The following is a 25,481-nucleotide window of genomic DNA, read 5'->3' on the forward strand; positions in this document are numbered from 1 at the left end:
CTGAACTTTGAATCTTTGTCAGTGAAAGCCTAGTTTTGCGGCCGCACATTGCTGAAAATCCTGTTGGGTTATGCTGCTTGGTTTTCGGTCGCAGATGGAATTCTGCGGTCCGTAATTTCTTTTGCAGTCGCAGAATTCCTTATGCGGACCGCACATCTTTGCTTCTGCGCCCTTTATTGCCTTGTGCTTCGGAACACTCCTTTTTGAGTCGGATTTCATCATGGGAGACCAAACTTCCAGCATTCCTACAATTTGCACAATTTCATTAGTTTCGGGAACAAAATTCAATACTTTCGGACTAAAACAAAAGCTAAAAAGTGCTAATAAGCAGTCAAAATCTCCACTTATCAACTCCCCCAAACTTAAGTCTTTGCTTGTCCTCAAGCAAATAAATTAGTTCCCACCTCCAAAAGTTAAGGGTCATTTCAGCGAGTCAAAGGTGAGCTATTCACACATCAGTTGGGACCAACAATTACCCATACTACTCATGCATTATCAACAAGGCGATAAGTTAAGCATTCATGCACATATAGTTCTACTGTCACATTTGAGCTTCAAGAATTGACTTTACTCATCAAGGACTCTTGCTCTATCATGTAGGCCATGGTGGACTCCAAACTCTTCCTCCTCTACTTTCCATTTGCCAAGATCACTTAAGAAATTTAGCACTCAATCCAAAGATTTATGAAGGGTTCACTCCTCTCTCTCAAGAGAATGTCACAAGTACGGCTTCAAGTACCATAAGCTTGCCCCTAATGTAGATCGCCACTAATGTAAGCTCACTCGGTTTGAAATCAAGTAGGACTTTTTTCGGGATGTAATGAAGGCTTTTGGGTTAGGGTAGGATACCGTATGGGTAAGTGGTTACACCTTTCCTTACTCCATCTTTCATTTTTCGGCTCGCACTTTGCCAATTCTTAGAGGCACTTTCTTTTCATTGGGGACTAGAGAGACTTAGCATCACTCTTTCTTGATCATTTCATTCGTTTTCTCCCTTTTTGATTTCTCCATGTTTGAGATCATTACCTCTTTTTGAATCCATTCAACCCTTCCACTTTTTCACTTTTTGCATTTTTCTTTTTGTTCTTTTCTTTTCTTGCCTTCTTTTCTCTTTTTGTGCCTTGATACCTTTCTCAAGTTTCTCATCTCCCCCCCCCCCAAAACTTACGTTTTAAGCCATTTGTTTCACAAGAGTGTTAAGGAAAGCTCGGGTGCCAAGAGAGGGTCACGATAAGATGGGTAAAGGCTTGTAACATGGTTATCAAATGAGAAAGGCTAGAGGCTCAAAGGGGTTGACTAGGGATAATGACATTGGTTGGAAATGAAAAACTCAAACAGTCCAAGGAGAGCCTACAATCACTTCTCAAACCAAGCAAAACTTAGGATTTCGCCTTGAAACACATTAGAGGAAAGTTTTAGACCCTTCACACAGATACTTAGACTAGCAACAATTTATCTCACCCCTCATGCAATCAGATTGTAAAAGAGGACAGAGTCGAGGGCCCACAACGACCACATTCAAGTTTAAAGATCACTATGGTCCAACTAAACCACTCGATGATTGTCAAAGTCAACACAAGAGTCACAAAGTCACTACTAGAGCTATTTCTTTCATAAATTTTGTCTCTAACCATAAGCACATAGTTAAGTGTGTTGGTGTCAATTGAAGCATGGTTAAATCTTCGAGCATGACTTAATTAGATCTTTTTATTCATTACTACTACTATTATTACCTAAACACAAAAGCAAACTCATTCCCTTAAGAAGGTTGGCATGTCATCCATCATTGGGATGAGTCACCCGGTTCACACAAAAACTACCTTTGGAAAGAACAGTGACATTAAGAAAACCAAAGGCTTATTATCTACTAAAACAGAAAAAGAAGTTACTAAACAAATTAAGAGCTAATACGCTACTAAAACATAAAAAGAAACTAATAAGCAAAAACAAAGATAAAGAAGATAATGAACAAAACTACTAAAGATAGAATGAATATACATAGTAAGAGAGAGAGAGAAGATATATACATAAAAATAAGAAAAGAGAGAATATCATCAAATTATTATAGGACAGATGTACCAAAGTACCAAATGTGTCAAATAAACTCCACCCCCAATGCTTAGCAAAATAAGAGTAAAAGAGGGAAGAGTGAAGAAAACTCCCTATGGCTCCTTGGACATCTCTGCATCCCCAACAATGTCATCGCCCTCAGGATCAGCCAACTGAATCTTATCATCCTCAACTCTAGATATGGCTGGGTTGGCGACATCTGACGCACTACCTCAGCAGTGTCAGCAACAAGGCCTGGCTCTTTAGACTGAACAACTGGTGCCACCGGTACAGATGGTGCTGAAGGATATGGGGCAGAATGGTGTGGGTCAAACAACATATCAAAGGGGAGATCTCCAGTTGTAGCAATCTTGGTCATCACTCTCCGGAGCTTGTCCACTGAATTCTTGCTGGCCTAGGACTTCCTCATCTTCTTTACTTCCTTTCCTAGCTCTTCAATCACCGACCCATATTGTACCAAGGTGTCCATGATAGTCTTCTGATTCTCTAGAATTTTCTTTAGTGTCTCCTTAATGTCAGAAGGAACCTGTGATGCATGTGAGGTGGACTGTGCTGCAACAGTACTAGACAAGTCAGACAACTTTACAGTGGCTGTCTGCATCCAGTTGTTGAGACTCTCCAATATTTGGGAGACTCGCAGTGTAGATAGTGGGTGAGTAGGCACGAGCACTGGCTTTAAAGCCGAGGTGGGAGCTGTAGTAGGAGCTGTACTAGGGGTTGTAGATGATGGTGGAGGCATAGTTGCGGCATTGGAGGAAGGCTCAGCCGAAGTGGATGGAACATCAACTGTCTCAGGAGATACTACTGCTGGCTCATCAGACTGGCCTGTGGTGGTAGGAGGCTGAACTTTCTTCTTCGGGTTGCTCGCATCCATCAATGAGTACCAAGTAAAAGGCTTCTTCAGTTTCACCTTTGTGTCATAATCCCTCGGCTCTACATTTGCATCGGTGAGATATATTGTAATAGTATTGGGATAAGGGTAGGACGAGTCATCTTGCTGAGCGATCACTGAGATGTTGGCCGACATCACGACACTCACATTGATTGGGTACTCGGCCATAATAGAAGCCACTAGAACTGCCCTGGGGATTGGAAGGTGAGTCACATTCTGGCTCGGGTCTAGTCTGATGCACATAAATGTCTGCCACCCCTTTACCTCAAAGCTCAAGGTGTTCCAGTGGATAGGAACCCCAGCATTAATCCATGGTGGTGGTGGTCCTGGTGGTGCTAGAATCTCAACTAGCCAAGGATGGATCCTTTAGTGTGCATTTCTCCAAATACTTCATCGGCTCAACATCTTCGAAGCCCAAGTACGCATTGAGTGTATGCTGATCAAACCTCACTTTGAAATTACGTACTTTGGTCACCTTCGTCCACTTTTTGATATGAGCTACATTGGCATAGAATTCACGGACAAAGTACTTTTTGGCATCCACTACACTCTGGGTGAACCACATCCACCCCTTGAGTTCCCTAAACTGACTCAACATGGCTGGGTTGTACCTCTCCAAATCCGTAATCAGAAATTGTTGCTCAAGGGTTAGCGACCGTACTGGCCACCACACACGGAAGCTAGTGAAGGTTCCAAGGCTGACAAAGCGGTCTTACCAAACCTCTTTCTTCTTTGATCTTTCAAGACCGACAGTTGTAGCGTCTCCCCCTCTGCCATTATCAGGGATATCATGAACTGGTGCATCCTGTGCCTCAGGGACTGGTGTAGCCGATGGATCAGAAGTCGGACTAGTACTCTTCGATCCCTCGAAAGTGCTATGAGATGAGGATAACTCGTCCTTGAGTTGGTATCTTTCTTGCGGCCTTGACTGTATCGCCGACTGCTCCTAAACAGAGGCTGAGTTGCCCTTTGATGCTTCCGTAGACGGGACATATGAGCTCGTCTCAGAGAGATCTGCACCTCTCCCTCTGCCGGCTGTATCTTTCTTTCTAATTGTCTTTTGTTAGCCAAGGGGTAAGGAACACTTTCCTCGAACCCCGAGAAGGTTCACCTCTCCCTTTTGAAGTGTCGCCGCGTCCTCTAGATCGAACCATTGTCTATATCAAGCAAAGACGATTGTTAGTTGCAATTCAATGTTCAAACACCCATAGGAGATAGACAAGTAAAATATAAACAAGAGGACACAGTGAGGGTACATAGTTAGATCATGCTTGCAAGAAAGTGATATGCGGTCCGCACAATTTCATTTGCAGCCGCATATAGGGAATCGTAGATGGCACAATTTTGTTGTGCGGTCACAAAAGTGAAGTGCGGTCTGCACAATTTCACTTGCGACCGCACCTCTGAAACCCAAAAAATGTCAACTCTCTGATGACGGAGAATTGGCTAATGTGCGGCCGCAACATGATTTCTGCGGTCTGCACAATTAGACTTGCGGTCGCACATTGGGGTCTCAATGTAGGGACTCTCTGATGAGAGTAAAAGTGCTATTCTGCAGCCGCGATGGGAATTCTGCGGTTTGCATATTTTATCTTGTGGTCGCAAATCCTTTCTTCACTAATGCTGCCCTAAAATCAATTTTTGCGGACCGCACGAATTCAAGTGCGGCCGCAGACTTCAAAAGTTACGTACATATCAATTATTTCTATATATATTTTTCAATTTCGTGCACAATTTGACATGGCAAAATCATAGAAACATGAAAATATGCTAACCCAGTCCCCATAGAGCATGTATTAGTTAACCTAGTTCAGATTTTACCTCACATGGATACACAATTGAATTCTAATAATAAATGGCCTAAAAAGAACTAAAAATATACAAATTAAACTAAAATAAAAATATTAACATGAAATTAAAGCATACCAGATGAATGAGTGTAATGAGTGAATGATCATGTTGGCTATGTGTGTGGACAGATATAATCACGAAGAAATTTCAAGAGAGCACTATTTTTTTTGTTTAGAGATTGAAAAATGCAAAAATGGCCCCGTTCCTCTATTTATACCAGTCGTTCGCTAAGGGGAAGAAGGTCGAATGTGGCCGCACATTTTCATGTGTGGTCCGCACTCTGTTACCTGGGCCACATCTCAGCTTTCCATCTGCGGTCCACACAATTTTGTGTGCGGCCGCAGATTTCATGTGCGGCCGCATATCAACCATTTCTCTGATAGGCTAAAACTTCAGAGAGTGGGTATTTTCAACCTCTCGTTTGTGCGGTCCGCAAGCTAATTATGCGGCCGCATTGTTCTTTTGCTACAACAACCATAATTGTGCAGTCCGCACAAATCAATTGCGGTCCGCAATTCTTAGAGCACTTAGCCAAATTTTTGGTCCACTATTCCTGTAAGTCACACTCAGCCCTGTACCACACTTCAAATCAAGTTAGAACAAAAATAACACATAACTACAAAAGAAAGAAAAAAAGGAAAAGAAACATGGGTTGCCTCCCAAGAAGCGTCTGATTTAACGTCGCAACATGACGTAGAATACCTTTAATTGTAATGAATGACTGCCACGACGTGGCTATCTCCAACCTTTGCCAAATAGTGCTTCACCCGGTGACTATTGACTAGGAATACTTCATTGTTTTTGTTCTTCAAGTCTAATGCACCAAAAGGTGTTACACCCACAATTTCAAAAGGACCACTCCATTTATACTTTAGCTTCCCGGGAAACATCCTTAACCTTGAGTTAAAACAACAATATAAGATCGCCCACCTTGAACTCTTTGTTCCAAATATATTTGTCATGAAGATATTTTATCTTTTCTTTATACAAGGACGAACTTTTATAAGCATGGTACCAGAACTCATCCAATTCATTCAAATGCGCAACCTTCAAGTTAGAGGCTACATGCCAATCAAGATTCAACTTCTTTAGAGCCCACATGGCCTTGTGCTCTATTTCCACCGAAAAATGACAAGCTTTTCCGAACACCAACTGGTATGGAGACATTTCGATATGTGTATTGTAAGTCGTCCGATAAGCCCATAATGCATCATAAAGTTTCTTGGACCAATCCGTCCAATTAGCATTCACCGTTTTGGACAAGATACTCTTTATCTCCCGATTGGAGACTTCCACTTGCCCACTAGCTTGTGGGTGATAAGGAGTCATGACTCTATGAGTAACACCATACTTTCTAAGCGAAGTGTCGAAAGCCTTGTTGCAAGAATAGGACCCCACATCGCTTATAATAGCACGTGGAGTACCAAACTTTGTGAAGATATTCTTTTTCAAGAAAGCCACCACACTTCTCGCCTCATTATTGGGTAAAGCAATGGCCTCAACCCATTTGGACACATATTCAACCGCGACCAAGATGTAGGTGTTTCCATAAGAACTCACAAAATGGCCCATGTAGTCAATACTCCACACATCGAAAATATCAATCTCCAAAATGGTTGTGAGAGGCATTTTATTCTTATTTGAGATTCCACTATCCCGTTGACATTCATCACATCTTTTCACTAGCTCACTAGTATCCTTGTAAAGAGTGGGCCAATAGAAGACGCAACTAAGCACTTTGGACGCCGTTCTTGCTCCACCATGAATACCACCATATGGCTAATAATGACAAGCCCCAAGAATTTCACCTTGATCTTCTTTCAGTACACATCTTCTAATCACCACATCCGTACAAATCCGAAAAAGGTATGGTTCATCCCAATAATAATCTTGACAATCCCATTTGAGCTTCTTCCTTTGGTTTGAAGAGAACTCATCCGGAATGATTTCACTCACAAGAAAATTTTCTAGACCCGCGAACCATGACACCTTTTTCATTGAAATAGCCAAGAGTTGCTCATCAGGGAAGGATTCATTGATTTCAAGGCCATCATGAGGCCTCCCCTCCTTCTCCAAACGAGACAAGTGGTCAGCCACTTGGTTTTCATTCCCTTTTCTATCTTGAATGTCAACATCAATATCTTGCAACAAAAGCACCCATCTCATCAACTGAACTTTGGAGTCCTTCTTGCTCATAAGATATCGAAGCACCGCATGATCCGTGTGGACACTGACTTTTGCACCCATAAAGTACGAGCTAAACTTTTCAATTGCAAACATAATGTCAAAGAGATCTTTCTCCATAACGGTATAGTTTACTGGGGCACTATTCATGGTCTTACTAGCATAGTAGACCGGATGAAATTTTTTATTGATGCATTGCCCCAAAACAACCCCAACCGCTACGTCACTTGCATCAAACATGAGTTTAAAAGGGACACTCCAATTTGAAGCGGTGATGATGGGGGTAGTTGTCAACTTGAACTTCAACAATTCAAAAGCTCTCATGCAATCATCATTGAAGTTGAACTTAGCATCCTTCTCAAGAAGCTTTCACAACAAATTCACCACCTTAAAGAAATCTTTGATGAAGCACCGGTAAGAACCCGCATGGCCTAAGAAACTCCGTACACCCTTCACTGAAGTTGGAGGTGGAAGTCTGGAAATCACCTCAATCTTTGGCTTGTCAACTTCAATTCCATTCTTTGAGATTTTGTGGCCAAGGACAATGCCTTCCTCGACCATGAAATGGCATTTCTCCCAATTAAGCACCAAATTTGTTTCTTCACATCTAACCAATACTTTATCCAAATTTGCAAGACAATCATCAAAAGAATCTCCAACCACCGAGAATTCATCCATGAAAACTTCAAGGTAGTCCTCCACCATGTCCGTGAAGATACCCATCATACACCTTTAAAAAGTCACTGGTGCATTGCACAAACCAAAAGGCATCCGCTTGAAGGCGAAAGTACCATAGGGACATGTAAAAGTTGTTTTCTCTTGGTCTTCTGGAGCAATAAGAATTTGGTTGCAGCCCGAATAACCATTGTGAGCACCTAATTTTTTACCGTGCTTGAATATTTCCCGCTCTCATCTTCCCAGGCGTGTCCCCACTCCACTTTCATTTGTTCCCCACTCCTTGTCCCCCATGCTTGTCCCCCCACACTTTGATCCCCACTCCACTCTCCATTGTTCCCCACTCCTTGTCCCCCATGCTTGTCCCCTATCACAAACTCCATACCCATTTTCAGCTATTAAAAACACACAAAGGGATACAAAAAAAAGGCAGAGAGGAACGGATAGAAAAAAAAACCTAGCGCCACCTATCATCCTCCTGACCAAGATCCAACACAAAAAAAACATACTGTGAAATAACTATCTTCTCCTTTAATTTTCATTTTTCCATAGCTATGTAAACTGACCACAGCAACATCATCTTCCCGGGGTTGAGCATCAATTCATCTTCCCTTCATTATTAAAGCCATTTGCATCACTAGAAATAGAAAACCGAACTGCAAATTTGCTCTCCGAAAGACACCATCCATTTCCTTTCTTCCATTAACGCAACTAAGTTTCCATCATCTCGTCACCACAAGACCCAACAGGAAACAAAAACCCGGAAAAAAAATTGTTCGAGGTCAGAGTCAGAGTTTTTTCGACGAGCTTCGAGGTTGCCGAAGGACGTTGTCCGAGGTCTCTGTTCAGTCGTTCGTCGAGGTTGACGCATCCAAGGTTTCCAGTCCTAAACATTTTCAGATTCAAAAAGTTGTTGCTCTTGAGGTCCATTCTTTCATCTCCTTTGTTTTAGTTTGATAACACCATCTGTTGGTATCTGATTGTTGTCATGTTTTTGGGTGCTTAATGTGATGAATATGTTTGAATTTCTTTTCTTAGTTTAATACACTTGGTGATATCAGTAGAGTATAAGATTATAGTTACTTTAAAGGCTTTTAATTAATGATGAATCCTATAGTGCTAGGTTGCTAGGTATACCAGTTGGGTTGATTTGCAGTCTCACAAATTCAAAACACGTTTTTTGTCATTGGTAGACAACAATAAAAGAAGGCACATTGCTAGAACGCACTTTGCAAAAGCTGGACAGGATTAGCTAAAGTAACAGCATATTTCTAGAAGTAATGTTCGGATGCATTTATTTAATTAGTGATATATGTACTTTGTAACTCAAATTCAGTGAAGTGTTATATTCATTCATTTGGAAACGTAATCACGTGTAATCAAATATTCAAGTGGGTACATCTATACTCCATGAATACTCATCTTAACTCTTAGAACTTCAACACTCCTTTTTCACGTAACTTAAGCCAAGAAGATGTAGTTATCCTCAATTTGGTAAGATACAGAATAGCTGGAATACTTTCCTTCACTAGCAAATTAGTTAAAATAATAAATACACACCCTCAAGTTTACCATGCTTTCCACATAATTTTGCTTTCACAAATAATCTCAAAGTTAGCCTATAATTTATAAATATTCGTAAAATTCTTTAGGCGTGTTCTAATCTATTATCGTGATTATGTATACGTTCGCGTGACATGACCATGATTCCCAAACTAAAACCGAAGTATGCGTTCGCGCAACTTTGAGCGAAACAATCTTAATAAATAATGTGTTATTAATCGTACAAGTACGCGTGACATGAATTTAACACACTAAATAAAACGGATTCACACACACATGGTTCGTTTCAAGATAATTTTCATTAATCTAATCAAGCAATAAAAGCGTACATATATAAAACATGGAAACCAATAAATCAGAGTTTATCCAAAATTAATTCAAGCCAAGTTGTAGTCAATAAAGCGACCGTGCTAGAACCACGGGACTCGGGAAATGCCTTACACCTTCTCCCCGGTCAACAGAATTCCTTACCCGGACTTTGTTTTCGCAGACCAATAATAAAAGAGTCAAACCTTCCTTTCCTTTGATTCAAATAAAAGGTGACTTGGAACACCCAAAAAATCAATTCCAAGTGGCGACTCTGTAAATAAAATAATCCTTATTCAAGTTTGTCACTTTAATTGGAAAAACTCTTTAACCCACAATCCAAACACATTATCATTTTGGGGGGGCATAAAAGGGGTGTGACAGCTCTGGCGACTCTGCTGGGGAATCTCAAGAATTCGAGCTTGTATATTGACTTTGTTTAGCTTTATTAATTTTTGTATATATTGTGATTTATTTGGGCCTAATGTGTTACTTGTCCACTTTTTCCGTTTTGATATTGTTGAACTGTACATATAAATTGTATCCTCTCGCACTCCTCTGAGTCTTCTTATAGTTAGTTATGTTGTGTTTGCCTACCAGCATCACAAAATTTCTGTCTTGAGATAAAGCCAGTTAGCCTACCAGTTTCTGGTGAAGGATTTAGTCACACATGCTTAGGCGGGAGAGCCGTTAGCTAGCCAGTGTTGTTCTACTACTGGTGACGCTTGACGCTCCTCGGCTCGGGTTGTCTGCCCCGGGTAAGCCAGGTCTAGATACTATCTCCTTTAGGATTTAGAAACTTAGAAGAACAAGCCACAAGCAATGAATATCCCTAGTAGGCTACGCTTTATTTGCATCATGTGCATTTGACTTAGCAGCGTTCGACACAAGGGTTGAGTTCTGTTTTAGGACAGGTACCTTGTTGAGACCATTATGTCATGTTATGTGCTACTTGTTGCATTATTTGGGAGGCTAGCATGTCGACCAACTTTAGCATAAATCAGTTGAACAAATATAGAAAAAATAATATGGTCTAGTGCATACGGTTTTTAAAGATTAATTTTTCAAAAAATCAAAAAAGAAGAAGAACTTAGTCGGTTTTAACTGAACTATGCGGGTCTGATTCTCACCGGATGTGAGATACGTAGGCAAATCTCATCGGTTCCGGCCCCCAATTTTCAAAAATAAAAATCCAAAAATATTTTCCCTTTCCTTAATTCCTTCTTAGAATTCTTTCCTTAGAAAATTCAAAAAAAAAGTCAAATGCAAAAAAAAAATTTCTTCTTTTCCGAAGTCTTTCATCCAAAAAAAAAAAATTAAATCAAAAATATTTTCTTTCTTAGAAGTCTTTCTTTCAAAAATTCCAAAACCAAACATAAAATAATATATAAAAAATCAAAATTCAAAAATATTTTTCTTGTTAGGAGCTTTTGTGGTCTGTTTTGTATATGAAAAAGAAAAATAAAATAAAAGGAAAAAAGAGTTAGTTTATTTACTTTATTCATGATCTTCCTCTGAACTACGTAATGATCTGATTCATGCGGCGACATGATACGTAGGCAACCCACAAAAGGTTCGATCAAAATATTTTTAAATGATTCTAAAATGAGGGATCAAAATGAGGCGTGAGTAAAAAAAAATATAAATAAATAAATAAATATTTTTCAATGATTCTAAGATGAGGGATCAAAATGAAGAAAATAAGAACGTCAATAAGAAGCAACCTCATAAGCCGGAATGAAACATGAAGCCTCCAAAAGCATGCTAGAAATAGTGACAATGATAGGAGCATGGCACATTATGTGTGATTCATATCTATAAAATGCTTAACCCTAACACGTTTGCTGTCTCTTACGTAGTAAGCTTAAGGTGGTTGGCTTGTGGTGAAACTGGCAACACACCATTACTTCACTAGATCTAAGGGAGCAGTAGTAATGGCCAACGATGATGAGATCGAGCTAATCAATGACGACCCCCAGGGTCAATCAGTTGAACAAGAGTCGGAGGAAATAAGAAAATTGAGACAGCAATTGTCTGATGTATATCAAGCTTGGATGTCTGGTCAGCCTCCACCCCGTGGTCCCTCAGAGGGAACTTCCACCGTACCTCTGGCTGCTCAACCACCGCTCCATACAACGAGCGACCACATCCTACCACCAGGGTATGTGCCAAACTACAGCCTCCACGTTGCTCCTGGTACCTCTAATGTGCGACCTCCAGTCGCACCGGTCAGGAACACTCCTCTAGTCGTGTCTGGCGCACCGGCATACACAATCCCGCCTCTACCTCCTGTGACGAGGCCAATCAATGAGCCACCATCTCATGCTTATGATGGCCAATACTACTCTCCAAATATGGCTTTCGGGGTCTCGGCTCCATATAATCAGACTCCTCAGTACGAGTCACCAGTGGAAAATGAAAAGCTTGCCAAGACGGTTGAGCCGGATGAGATGGCCAGGAAAATGAAAAGTCTTGAACAGAACATAAAGAACATACAGGGACTAGGGGGTCACAAAAGTGTTTCGTTCAGTGATCTATGCATGTTCCCTCACATCCATTTGCCACCAGGGTTCAAGACCCCAAAATTCGAGAAGTATGATGGACACGGCGACCCTATCGCCCATTTGAAAAGGTACTGCAACCAGCTGAGGGGTGCAGGTGGAAAAGAAGAATTACTGATGGCTTATTTTGGGGAAAGTCTTGTGGGGGTAGCCTCCGAATGGTTCATTGACCAAGATATCTCTCACTGGCATGTCTGGGATGACATGGCCCAAGCCTTCGTCAAACAATTTCAATACAACATAGATATTGCGCCGGATCGCAATTCCCTGTCCAATATGAAGAAAAAGCCGACTGAAAGCTTTAGGGAGTATGCAATCAAGTGGAGGGAGCAAGCAGCTAGAGTTAAGCCACCCATGGATAACCACGAGTTGATCACTGTTTTTCTGGAGGCCCAAGAGCCTGATTACTTTCAGAACATGATGTCTGCAATGGGTAGACCTTTTGCGGAAGCGATCAAAATAGGAGAAATGGTCGAAAATGGCCTCAAGACTGGCAGAATTGTAAGTCAAGCTGCTCTCAAAGCCACCACCCAAGCTATCCAAAATGGGTCGGGAAGTTTGGCAAATAGAAAGAAGAGAGATGAAGGGTCCATGATGACTTCGGGATCCAGGGAAGTTCAAAGAGGGGCATCGCACCCTTATGTGCAAGTTCAGCAGGGGCAATCCAGCTACCCTCAACATTACTATCCCCTGCCAATTCCTCAGTACTCCGTGGGACCGCCACAATATACAGTGTTTAATGCTCAATCATATGCTCGTCCTCCCAATCAACAGGTACGGGTACCGGCTCCAAGATTCCTCCGACCTCAGCAGCAAAATTTTCGGGCACCCTACAATGCTCGTCCTAGGCAGGATTATGGTCGAGAGCAGAGGCCGGTGGAAAAATTTACTCCATTGGCTGAATCATACTCTAGTCTGTTCCAGAAGTTGAAGCAGATGGGCGTGATTGGACCCATCGCTCCCCACCATATGCATCCTGATTCACACGGATTTCAAGCAAATGCTAGATGTGAATACCATTCAGGTGCTCCGGGGCATAGCACTGATGACTGTTGGACCCTGAAAAGAGCCATAGAAAGACTCATTGTTGAAAAATTGATAATAGTCACGAATGGCGAGGACCCTCCTAATGTGACCAATAACCCGCTGCCAGTACACAATGATGTTTATTTTGTGGGAATGATTGGTCGAGATCATGAATACAAGCCGGTTGGTCGAGCAGAAATGACAGTGGTAACGATTCAAGAGGGAACCAAACTGGAAGTAAGTCTAAGCCTAGATGCACCGTTGATTGTGAAAGGCGCCCAGAGCTCAGAGAGGGCAACTTTATTTGTTCCAAAAATCTCGAGATTGGAAGTTCGCTCCAATGTTCCAAACCCAAAGTTATACGTCCTTGGAGGTCACCCCATCACAAAGCAGAATCAGGGCGATACGACGGGTATAATAGAACCGATCATAATCAAGCCTGCCACACAACCCCGTGTAACAAATATGAAAACCATCCCTTGGAACTACAACAAAACTGTAGTAACCTACAAAGGCAAGGAAATCATAGAAGAAGTAGGGGAAACTGGAGGTTTGACTCGATCAGGGAGGTATTACTCTCTAGAAGAGTTGAGGAAGGCTAAGCAAATTTGAGGAAGGCTAAGCAAATCAGAGAAGGTCAAATGCCAATAAAGAAACCGGTCACTGAAGAAGAGGCGGAGGAGTTTTTGAAAAAGATGAAAGTTCAGGATTACTCAATCATTGACCAGCTGAGAAAGACTCCTGCCCAAATCTCTCTGTTATCTCTGCTCATACACTCAGGAGAGCATGCCCGTGTACTAATCAAAATCCTGAACGAGGCACATGTCTCAGAGAATACCACCGTGAATCAGTTAGAGAAGATGGCCAATAGATTTTTTGAGGTGAACAAAATTTCCTTTACTGATGATGAACTTCCTGAGGAGGGATCCGGTCACAATAGGGCTTTGCACTTGATTGTCAAATGTGAGGGGCATTATGTGAAGCGAGTCATGGTTGATGGAGGCTCGAGTGTAGATGTATGCCCCCTCTCTACCTTGCAAAGTATGAAGATCAATACAGACAGGATCCGACCCAGCAATGTTCGCATCCGGGCTTTTGATGGCTCAGCGAGAGATACCATTGGGGAGATCAACCTCACCATGACGATTGGGCCTATTGATTTTGAAATTGTCTTCCAAGTAGTGGACATGGAAACTTCTTATAACTTTCTTCTTGGAAGGCCATGGATCCATACGACCTGAGCTGTGCCATCCACCTTGCATCAGATGCTCAAATTCGAGCGCGACATACAAGAAATTATTGTTCACGGAGAAGACGAGTCATCCATTTATAAAGACCCGTTAATCCCATGTATTGAGGCCAAGGAAGGATGTGAGTCTATTGTCTATCAGGCTTTCGAAGTGGTTACTGTGGACCATGTTGAGGAAGGAAATCCCATTCTGCATCCGCGTCTCTCCGCCACATCTGTAATGGTGGCTGCACTTATGATGAGACAAGGTTATGAGCCAGGAAAAGTTTTGGGGGCATCATTGTAAGGAATTTCAGAACCCATTTCTCCGTTCAGTAACAGAGGTACTTTTGGTTTAGGCTTCAGGCCAACACAAGTAGACGAAGACAAAGCCAAGCACCGCAAAAAGTACAGGTGGGTCTTGCAGTAACCTATCCCTTACATTTTCTGCACTTTTGTCAAGCCACGATTCAAACATGGTCAAAATTCCTCGGCGCATGCAAACATTGATGAAATTTTCCATGGCCTCAGCCAGATATTTTCTGAAGTGAATATGATCCAGGCTGGTGAAGGCACTAGTCGTGCCGATATGCAACTAATTGGCCCAAAAACCATGCTCAATAACTGGGAAGCAACTCCTCTCCCCACAAGGAAGGAGTCTTGGTAGTTGACTTTTGTAGCTTCTTTGTTTTGTACTTTGGGTTACTTTCGGGGTTGTAATCCAAATATCTTAGTATGATTATTTTATTTTGATGTTAACCCTTCTATCCTTTCAAATTCAATGAAATGCAGTTCAGTTTCGTATTAAATTTTGTATCTTTTCCTTTTGTTACTTTCAGGGTTGTAATCCACATTTCAGTTTTGTTAATGCCGGCTTTAATAACATGACATGCATGCGGAATTCACGCCCAGATCTCAAAAAGCTGTCTAATTTCAAAATAATGCATCAAGAGGTCGAATATGATGAAGATAAGGTTTTTGATGAAATAAAAAGAGAGTTGGAACAATTTGAAAACAAGTCTAGGCCCAACCTCAATGAAACTGAGCCAATTAATATCGAAGGTCATGAAGAAGTCAGAGAAACAAAGATAAGCATTCACACTGAACAAAAAACCAGAGATGCCTTGATTCAACTTTTATTTGAGTATAGAGATGTGTTTGCCTGGTCTTATGATGATATGCCTGGTTTAAGCGTCGATTTAGTGGTTCATAAGCTTCCCACGTATCCTGATTTTCCACCAGTCCAACAAAAGCAGCTAAAATTTAAAACGGACATGAGTGATAAAATCAAAGAGAAAATAATGAAGCAATTGAGCGCCAATGTTGTCAGAGCCGTACGATACACCACCTGGGTGGCAAATGTTGTGCCCGTGCCAAAGAAAGATGGAAAAACTAGAGTCTGTGTTGACTACAGAGACCTGAACAAAGCAAGTCCGAAGGATAATTTTCCTTTGCCGAACATCCATATTCTTGTAGATAATTGCGCAAAGCATGAGATACAGTCGTTCGTGGATTGCTATGCTGGGTACCACCAGATTCTAATGGATGAGGGTGATGCAGAAAAGACCGCTTTCACCACTCCGTGGGGTACCTATTGTTACAGGGTCATGCCATTCGGTTTAAAGAATGCATGGGCAACTTACACGAGGGCCATGACCACCATTTTTCACGACATGATGCACAAAGAGATTGAAGTATATGTCGATGATGTCATCATAAAATCAAAGACACAGGCTGATCGCGTGAATGATTTTAAAAAGTTCTTCGAACGGCTTCGAAGGTATGACCTTAAGCTCAATCCAGCCAAATGTGCATTTGGGGTTCCATCTGGGAAGCTCTTCGGTTTTATAGTCAGTCGGAGAGGCATCGAATTGGATCCATCTAAGATAAAAATCCATTCGAGATCTGCCACCCCCGAAGAACAAAAAGGAGGTCATGAGTTTGCTCGGAAGGTTGAACTACATCAGTTGGTTCATTGCTCAGCTCACAACCACGTGCGAGCCCATCTTTAAGTTGCTGAAAAAGGATGCTGCAATCAAGTGGACAGACGATTGCCAAAATGCTTTTGACAGGATCAAAGATTATCTATCAAAACCCCTTGTACTGGTCCCACCTGAATCTGGTAGGCCTTTATTTTTATATCTATCTGTGATAGATAATTCCTTTGGATGCGTTCTAGGGCAACATGATGCGCAGGCAAAAAGGAACAAGCAATATATTATTTGAGCAAGAAGTTCACCAATTATGAGGTTAAGTACACCCTTTTAGAAAGGACATATTGTGCTTTGACTTGGGTCGCTCAGAAGTTGAGACATTATCTTTTGGCCTATACTACTTACCTCATATCCAGAATGGATCCTCTGAAGTATATTTTCCAAAAGCCAATGCCCACCGGCAGGCTCGCAAAATGGCAAATCCTGCTCACAGAGTTCGACATCGTCTATGTCACTTGCACCGTGATGAAAGCACAGGCTTTGGCCGGTCATTTGGCAGAGAATCCAGTTGATGATGAGTACAATCCACTTACCACATACTTCCCAGACGAAGAGGTCAACTCAATAGAGGAAGTAGTTCCAGAGGACAACCCTTTATGGAAAATATATTTTGATGGAGCTGTCAATATAAAAGGAGTCGGGATCGGGGCAATCCTTATCTCACCTATTGGACAGTATTACCCTGCAACAGCCTGGCTTCAGTTCTTCTGTACCAATAATACGGCAGAATACGAAGCCTGTATCATGGGTTTGAAAATGGCCCTCGATCTGGATGTGCATGAACTATTGGTTATGGGAGATTCTAACTTGCTTATCCGGCAAGCCCAAGGTGAATGGGAGACTCGAGACATCAAGCTTATTCTATACAGACAATGTGTACAAGATTTGAGCAAAAGATTCAAATCCATCGAGTTCAGGTACATTCCCAGGTTTCACAACGAGCTAGCCGATGCTTTGGCTACTTTAGCCTCGATGCTCCCTTATCCGGGAAACACCCATATCGATCCACTAGAAATCCAAGTTCGGAATCAACACGGTTACTACAATACAATTGAGACAGAACCATATGGTGAACCATGGTATCATGACATTAAATGATTCCTAAAAATGAGAGAATACCCAGAGCACGCCAAGGGAGATCAAAAAAGAACTATAAGGAGGCTCGCTAGTGGTTTCTTCCTGAATGTGGAAATTTTGTACAAAAGGACCCCAGATTTGAACTTGTTGAGATGCGTAGATGCAACAGAAACTGAGCGGATCATGAGTGAAGTGCATTTGGGGGTATGCGGACCTCACATGAATGGATATGTTTTGGCGAAGAAGATTCTGCAGGCAGGGTATTATTGGCTTACAATGGAGCGAGATTGCTTCAGTTTTGTTCGCAAGTGTCACCAATGCCAGATTCATGGTGACCTGATTCACTCGCCACCTTCGGAGTTGCATCCCATGTCCTCTCCTTAGCCTTTCGTTGCTTGGGGAATGGATGTTATTGGGCCAATTGAGCCAAAGGCTTCAAATGGGCATAGATTTATTTTGGTTGCAATTGATTACTTCACCAAGTGGGTGGAAGCCATCACTTTCAAAGCAGTCACCAAGAAAGCAGTGGTAGACTTTGTTCATTCCAACATTATCTGCCGCTTTGGTATCCCAAATACCATTATCACTAACAATGCAGCCAATCTCAATAGTCATTTGATGAAGGAGGTATGCGAGCAATTTAAAATTATGCATCGCCATTCTATCCCTTACCGGCCAAAAGCCAATGGAGCCGTTGAAGCGGCGAACAAGAACATCAAGAAGATTCTTAGGAAAATGATCCAAGGCTCGAGACAATGGCATGAAAAGTTGCCCTTTGCTTTTCTGGGATACCGCACGACTGCTCGCACATCTGTTGGTGCAACTCCTTATCTGTTGGTATATGGGACAGAAGCTGTAATACTGACTGAAGTCGAAATTCCCTCTCTTCGGATCATTGTGGAGTCGGAGATTGAAGATGCAGAATGGGTAAAGACCCGATTAGAACAACTAATGTTGATTGATGAGAAACGGCTAGCAGTAGTGTGCTTTGGCCAGTTATACCAGCAAAGAATGGCACGTGCTTACAACAAGAAAGTGCGTCCAAGGTACTTCGAGGTAGGCCAACTCGTTCTGAAATGCGTTCTTCCACACCAAGTAGAAGCTAAAGGAAAGTTTGCCCCAAACTGGAAAGGACCCTACATCATCAAGAAAGTGTTACCAAAAGGGGCCTTGCACTTGGTAGATGAAGAAGGACGGGTACCAGACATGACTATTAATGCAGATGCAGTCAAAAGATATTATGTCTGATATATACCCACTGTGGAACTTTCACGCATGATTTTCTTAGATCGAGATGACAAAGGCTACCATTTCTCGCTATTCCAAGCAAGTGTCACCCTTTTGTTACCCCAAGCTATATTTTTCTTCTTCCTTGTTTTCCACTTTTTGGAATATGTGTACTTACAAAGTCAAACAACAAATTTTCTAAGTCATTGAACTACGTCTGAGCTGATTCCGAAAGGATACGTAGGCAGCCTTACCCTGGGTTCGGTCCCATTGTAACAAAAATCCATATTCCCAATATTCCAAAACTGGGGCAGAAGTTTGTTTTTATCTTACAGTTTTTTCCTGTAGAAACAGTTCCAAAGGTTGTAATTCAGTTCAAGGTTCCTTTCACCTTTTCCTGTTAAGAATTTCTGATCGATCTTTGAAAATACTTGAAGTCCCCATGCCAGGGGCATCAACCAACCTTCCCGCGTGTCGTATCTTAGTAAAAAAAAAAAAAAAGAAAAGAAGAAGAAGAAGAAGAAATGAGAGAGTCTTATCGGTGAAAACCCATATGGGCACTGTAAGGCGCCAGTGATTAGAGAAATGAGGGAGGTCAGTTAGTGAAAACCCGCAAAGGGCGCTACTAGCCGAATGAGGGTCTTCCATGATCCGACATGAGCATAACTAAGACAGTTTCAAGATGAACATTTGCGACGTATTTTGAGAATTAGACAGCGCAGACAGATCAGGCGTCCAGTCAGAAATGCATGTCATGATTCATTGAAGTCGGCACATATCTCCAGATAAGTCTCCTTATTTCTCTCCCCGAAAGGGACACCTTTTATTTAGACACTATTCCTTTTTCATTTCCAATTGCTCTTCTATTCTTTTTCATAATTTTTCCTAGATTCCCTTCTGGTCTAATCTTGCATCAAAAGCAAAGCAAAACTGGCTGCAGATTCCCCGTAATACCGAGCATAATTTGGAGCATATACGACATTGACGAAGGCAGGAATCCGTATGTGATCTCTTTAGATAAGGCGGACAAAGTGTCTCAAAGAAACTGAAAAGGCCGCCTAAGCAAGACTCGCTTCATGGGAAAAGTTGATAAGCACTACAGACAAAAATTGGTTCTAGGTGAAAGACAACTAAGTTTGATTTTAAAGGAAAATTGCCTTGCCTTAGGGACAAGGATTAGCAGTACCATGGACATCCGGGTATGAAACAGCCAGGGGAAACGTCAGAAAGACAATGTCTCTAGAAAGTGATACAGAGTATTCGGGAACCTCAGTATCACACTGACAAAATCAGTTCTTCGACAGCGGAGGGGTGAATTCAAACTACTAAGGGCATCAAGGCCACAAACCGACCACCACTTTAAAAACTCACGAATCTTTCTTTCTTTGAAGCAAAATCAAAGCAGTGCAGAATGGCGATTCTTAAAGGACGAATGTCACCAAAGGTAGGTTTCGTCAAAATCTCCACTTTCCTTTATTTGCAGCATGAGTCACTACTGTTCATACCTCCCATTTTTGTAGCTTAACCCAGGTAGAACCATTTCGCCTAGGGGGATCCAGCTCATAGTTCAGGGTAGAAGTACTTTTTGCTCAGGTTGCTTTTCGTAGCTTAACCCAGGTAGAACCTTTTCGCCTAGGGGGATCCAGTTCATAGTTCCGGGTAGAAGTACTCTTCGCTCAGGTTACTTTTCGTAGCTTAACCCAGGTAGAACCTTTTCACTTAGGGTGATCCAGTTCATAGTTTTGGGTAGAAGTACTCTTCGCTCAGGATGTTTTACGTAGTTTAACCCAGGTAGAACCTTTTTTGCCTAAGGGGATCCAGCTCATAGTTCCGGGTAGAAGTACTCTTCGCTCAGGATGTTTTACGTAGTTTAACCCAGGTAGAACCTTTTTCGCCTAGGGGGATCCAGCTTATAGTTCCGGGTAGAAGTACTCTTCGCTCAGGATGTTTTATGTAGCTTAACTCGGGTAGAACCATTTCGCCTAGGGGGATCCAATTCATAGTTCCGGGTAGAAGTACTCTTCGCTCAGGATGTTTTACGTAGCTTAACTCGGGTAGAACCATTTCGCCTAGGGGGATCCAGTTCATAGTTCCGGGTAGAAGTACTCTTCGCTCAGGATGTTTTACGCAGCTTAACGCAGGTAGAATCATTTCGCCTAGAGGGATCCAGCTTATAGTTCCGGGTAGAAGTACTCTTCGCTCAGGTTATTTTCGTGGCTTAACCCAGGTAGAACCTTTTCGCCTAGGGGGATCCAGTTCATAGTTTCGGGTAGAAGTACTCTTCGCTCAGGATGTTTTATGTAGTTTAACCCAGGTAGAACCTTTTTCGCCTAGGGGGATCCAGTTCATAGTTCCGGGTAGAAGTACTCTTCGCTCAGGCTGCTTTTCGTAGTTTAACCCAGGTAGAACCTTTTCGCCTAGGGGGATCCAGTTCATAGTTCCGGGTAGAAGTACTCTTCGCCCAGGTTGTTTTTCGTAGCTTAACCCGGGTAGAACCTTTTCGCCTAGGGGGATCCAGTTCATAGTTCCGGGTAGAAGTACTCTTCGCCCATGTTTGCATAATTTAATTTAATTCGGGTAGAAGTACTCTTTGTCCAGTCTTGTTTTTCATAGTTTAACCTAGGTAGAACTTTTTCGCCAAGGGGATTCAACATTCTTTTCCCAGTAATACAGGGCACCAACCCCTGGTTACATTTGCTTTTCAGTAATACAGGGCGCCAACCCCTGGTTATATTTTCTTTTTAGTAATACAGGGCACCAACCCCTGGTTACATTTTCTTTTTAGTAATACAGGGCGCCAACCCCTGGTTACATTTGCTTTTCAGTAATACAGGGCGCCAACCCCTGGTTACATTTCCTTCCTAGTAATACAGGGCGCCAACCCCTGGTTACATTTTCTTTTCAGTAATACAGGGTGCCAACCCCTGGTTACATTTTCTTTTTAGTAATACAGGGTGCCAACCCCTGGTTACATTTGCTTTTCAGTAATACAAGGCGCCAACCCCTGGCTACATTTCCTTCTCAGTACTATAGGGCACCAACCCCTGGTTATATTTCCTTTTCAGTAATATAGGGCACCAACCCCTGATTACATTTCCTTTTCAGTATAGGGTACACCAATCCTCGATCTCCTTACCAGTATAGGCTACACCAATCCCTAGCTGTGTTATCCAACATAGGATACTTCATTCCCTAGTTGATTTGAGCTTAAATGCATAGTACACCACTCCATGATATCATTGCCAATATAGGGTATCCCATTACCTTGCCACATTTTCCCAACATAAGGTACACCAATACTTAGTTGAGACATTCTTTTGGGATCATGACCTTTTCAGGATACACCATTCCCTTTTATTTGCTTTCAATAAACAAGTAGTTTAGAATTTTGTTACAATAATTCACGAAATTTTTCTAGTGAAAACTGGGGCAGAAAAATTTCGTTCGTTTGTTTGTTGTGATGCTTGAGCAGGTTTTACCTCGAGGCACAGTGTTCGAGATGAACAAAAGAAAAGTCTCAATCCAAAATAAAGAAAAGAAAAGGAAAAGAAAGTGAATCCAAATGCAGAAGCAGATGGAAAGGATACGGACTATTCAAGACATGACTGAAGTTACGAGCTTCACATTTCCCGTTTTGCTCAGAAGAAGTCGTAGAAGAATGAACTAGCATTTACAACTAGCAAGCATCAAGGTTCAGATCAGAGTTTGCATGAACAACCAGTCAAGATTCAAGATCAAGCTTCAAAAGACTTATAGATAGGAATCTTGTAACTCATAGTTGATAGGCTTGTTTAGTTTCTTTCAATTTTGATGTAATAGCAAGACCACAGACTGGAGCCTCGACGGAACCTCACTCGACTCTCCAACTCATCATTCCATCACTTTTCTTGAACTACACGCGACCTGATTCCCTTATAACCCGGGATATGTAGGCAGTCCAAAATCAGGACTCGGTTGAACCTTTTTCTTTTATTTTTCTTCCTCTTTTGAGTAACGATATGGTAAAATTTAGTCATACAGCTCACTTTATCTTTGCCTGAAAATTTTTAATGTTTCCAAGCAAAGAAGGGCATGCTGTGAGCACCTAATGTTTTACCGTGCTTGAATATTTCCCGCTCCCATCTTCCCAGGCGTGTCCCCACTCCACTTTCATTTGTTCCCCACTCCTTGACCCCCATGCTTGTCCCCCCACACTTTGCTCCCCACTCCACTCTCCATTGTTCCCCACTCCTTGTCCCCCATGCTTGTCCCCTATCACAAACTCCATACCCATTTTCAGGTATTAAAAACACACAAAGGGATACAAAAAAAGGCAGAGAGGAACGGATATAAAAAAAAAACCTAGCGCCACCTATCATCCTCCTGACCAAGATCCAACACAAAAAAAAAACATACTGTGAAATAACTATCTTCTCCTTTAATTTTCATTTTTCCATAGCTATGTAAACTGACCACAGCAACATCATCTTCCCGGGGTTGAGCATCAATTCATCTTCCCTTCATTATTAAAGCCATTTGCATCACTAGAAATAGAAAACCGAACTGCAAATTTGCTCTCCGAAAGACACCATCCCTTTCCTTTCTTCCATTAACGCAACTGAGTTTCCATCATCTCGTCACCACAAGACCCAGCAGGAAACAAAAACCCGAAAAAAAAATTGTTCGAGGTCAGAGTCAGAGTTTTTTCGACGAGCTTCGAGGTCGCCGAAGGACGTTGTCCGAGGTCTCTGTTCAGTCGTTCGTCGAGGTTGACGCATCCAAGGTTTCCGGTCCTAAACATTTTCAGATTCAAAAAGTTGTTGCTCTTGAGGTCCATTCTTTCATCTCCTTTGTTTTAGTTTGATAACACCATCTGTTGGTATCTGATTGTTGTCATGTTTTTGGGTGCTTAATGTGATGAATATGTTTGAATTTCTTTTCTTAGTTTAATACACTTGGTGATATCAGTAGAGTATAAGATTATAGTTACTTTAAAGGCTTTTAATTAATGATGAATCCTATAGTGCTAGGTTGCTAGGTATACCAGTTGGGTTGATTTGCAGTCTCACAAATTCAAAACACGTTTTTGGTCATTGGTAGACAACAATAAAAGAAGGCACATTGCTAGAACGCACTTTGCAAAAACGGGACAGGATTAGCTAAAGTAACAGCATATTTCTAGAAGTAATGTTCGGATGCATTTATTTAATTAGTGATATATGTACTTTGTAACTCAAATTCAGTGAAGTGTTATATTCATTCATTTGGAAACGTAATCACGTGTAATCAAATATTCAAGTGGGTACATCTATACTCCATGAATACTCATCTTAACTCTTAGAACTTCAACACTCCTTTTTCACGTAACTTAAGCCAAGAAGATGTAGTTATCCTCAATTTGGTAAGATACAGAATAGCTGGAATACTTTCCTTCACTAGCAAATTAGTTAAAATAATAAATACACACCCTCAAGTTTACCATGCTTTCCACATAATTTTGCTTTCACAAATAATCTCAAAGTTAGCCTATAGTTTATAAATATTCGTAAAATTCTTTAGGCGTGTTCTAATCTATTATCGTGATTATGTATACGTTCGCGTGACATGACCATGATTCCCAAACTAAAACCAAAGTATGCATTCGCGCAACTTTGAGCGAAACAATCTTAATAAATAATGTGTTATTAATCGTACAAGTACGCGTGACATGAATTTAACACACTAAATAAAACGGATTCACACACACATGGTTCGTTTCAAGATAATTTTCATTAATCTAATCAAGCAATAAAAGCGTACATATATAAAACATGGAAACCAATAAATCAGAGTTTATCCAAAATTAATTCAAGCCAAGTTGTAGTCAATAAAGCGACCGTGCTAGAACCACGGGACTCGGGGAATGCCTTACACCTTCTCCCCGGTCAACAGAATTCCTTACCCGGACTTTGTTTTCGCAGACCAATAATAAAAGAGTCAAATCTTCCTTTGATTAGGGATTCAAATAAAAGGTGACTTGGAACACCCAAAAATCAATTCCAAGTGGCGACTCTGAACAATAAAATAATCCCTATTTCAAATTGTCACTTTAATTGAAAAAAACTCTTTAACCCACAATCCAACACACATTATCTTTGGGGGGTAAAAAGGGGTGTGACAGCTCTGTGACAACCATCAAGAAAGCAATAGAAAGCACGGCCGGCCAATCTATCGAGCATTTGATCTAAGAAAGGAAGCGGAAAGTGATCCTTCTTTGTGACTTTGTTGAGCTTATGATAGTCCATACACACCCTCCATACGGTCACTGTTCTTGTAGGAATCAACTCATTCTTTTCATTGGTGACCACCTTCATGCCCCCTTCTGTGGGACACATTGAACCGGAGAAGTTCACGAAGTATCGGAGATGGGGTAGACAACCCCGGCATCCAACCACTTGATAATCTCCTTCTTAAAAACTTTTTGCATAACCTCATTGAGTCTACTTTGATGTTCAATAGATGGTTTGGCACCATCCTCCAATTTTATCTTATGCATGCAAAAAGCGGGGCTTATCCCCCGAATATCTGCCAAAGTCCATCCAATAGCCTTCTTCCTCTTTTGTAGCACCGCCAAAGTGGAATCTACATGCATGTTAGTCAAACAAGAGGAAAGAATAACCGGTAAAGTAGAATAAGGGCCAGGAAATTCATACCGAAGATGTGGAGGCAATGGCTTCAACTCCAAGGTAGGAGGCTCTTCAATAGAAGGCTTTGTAGGAGGAGTTGTCCTATTTTCAAGATCCAAAGATAATTTTCGGGGTGCATAGTTGACGACCCCATTCCTTGCAAAGAGTTCACACATTCCACAA

General features: G+C 41.6%; 1 protein-coding gene across 1 annotated transcript in view; it reads right to left on the bottom strand.

Moving 5' to 3' along the window:
* Nucleotides 1–25,481, bottom strand: part of LOC104114059 (large ribosomal subunit protein eL19y) — an 88,192-nt gene that overhangs the window by 22,277 nt on the left and 40,434 nt on the right. The gene's annotated exons all lie outside the window — the stretch shown is intronic.

The sequence above is a fragment of the Nicotiana tomentosiformis genome, chromosome 2, assembly GCF_000390325.3.
Source record: "Nicotiana tomentosiformis chromosome 2, ASM39032v3, whole genome shotgun sequence".
Taxonomy (NCBI): Eukaryota; Viridiplantae; Streptophyta; class Magnoliopsida; order Solanales; family Solanaceae; genus Nicotiana; species Nicotiana tomentosiformis.